Source organism: Pinus tabuliformis, chromosome 6, assembly GCF_031772625.1.
Source record: "Pinus tabuliformis cultivar Carrire ecotype Pingquan chromosome 6, CPIR1, whole genome shotgun sequence".
NCBI classification, from domain to species: Eukaryota; Viridiplantae; Streptophyta; class Pinopsida; order Pinales; family Pinaceae; genus Pinus; species Pinus tabuliformis.
Window position 1 is genome coordinate 332,596,807 of NC_142292.1, and position 1,547 is coordinate 332,598,353.

Consider the following 1,547-nt stretch of genomic DNA (forward strand, 5'->3'; position numbering starts at 1 on the left):
ACCTTTTCTTTAGGCCATCAAAGTGATCCCCATTTGTACCAAGATTATTAAGGAACTTTATCTCAAGAAACCCAGGAGGAAGAGATTGGAACTCCAAACCATTAAATTTGTTGGTAGGGTAACAGAGTTGATGATGGGATGTGTGTCTATGGAAAAATATACTGATCCCAGAAACCTTGTTGTCTCAATTTAGATTGGTAATGTCCTTGTCTCTAATGTTCTTATAGACCTGTGGGCAGACATTAATGTCATGACTAAGCAAACCATGGATCAAATTCAGTTATCTCATCTTCGCCCTACTCCCACTGTGCTTGAATTAGCAGATAGATCTAAAATTAAGCCAGAAGGAGTATTGGATGATGTGATCATCTCATTAGATTCTTGGGAATATATCACTGATTTCATTGTGCTTCAGCCAAAGAACCCAGTAGGAGGACATCCCTTGATCTTGGGTCGACCATGGATTGCTATAGCTAATGCATATATTGGATGTCGATCCGGTGATATGTATATTTCGCATGGAGATTCTAGGAAGAAAGTTACCTTATACCCCCCTGCTAGATCCATTCAAGACCTTCGAGATACTTTATGGTTGGATCAAAGAAGTGATGAGGAGACTCAGCCCATTTCCCTTATTCATCATTATATTGGGTCTTCACAAGAAGATGAGATTCAAGATTTCTTGAATAATCTAGACACTATGCCTAATTTTGAGCTATTGAGCCAGATTTTCAGCCTAGATTTTCAAAATAATCATGATTCTCATTCTTCTGTACCACTACATTTGACCACCCCCCTGAGTACTCCTGAGCCTGATACTACTCTTGTTGAGATTAGCCCCAGTAAATCCTTACATATTAGTTCAGATTTGGACTCATCTCAGCAGGAGCAGCTTGGGAATTTGTTACAAAACCATCTGAGTGCCTTTGCATGGGGCTATGAAGATATGAAGGGTATTCCTCCTGAAACTTGTACACATCATATCTATATTTAGGAAGGAACCTAACTTGTCCGGCAACCCCAAAGGCAAATGAATCCAACTCTAAGAGATATTGTGAAGGAAGAAGTACATAAACTCTTGGATTTCGGTTTTATCTATCCTATTTTTGACAGTCAGCGGGTCTCTCCATTAGTGCTAGTACCTAAGAAAGATAGAAGATGGCGTATTTGTATTGATTGTTTAGAATTAAACAAAGACACTCTCAAAGATTATTTCCCTCTCCCTTTCATTAACCAGGTGCTTGATATCCTTGTAGGAAAGAAATATTTTTCCTTTTTGGATGGCTTTAGTGGTTATAACCAGATACAAATTGCACCCAAAGATTAGGATAAAACTACTTTTACATGTCCATGGGGTACATTTTATTATAGAGTGCTTCCCTTTGGTTTATGTAATTCCCTGACTACCTTTCAAAGGGCAGTCCTGGCCATTTTTGTTGATCTAGAAATTGTATAAATTTATATGGATGACTTTTCTGTGTTTGGTGATTCTTTTTAGGAAGCTCTTGAAAACATGGAAAATGTACTTCTTTATTGTTAGGAAGCCC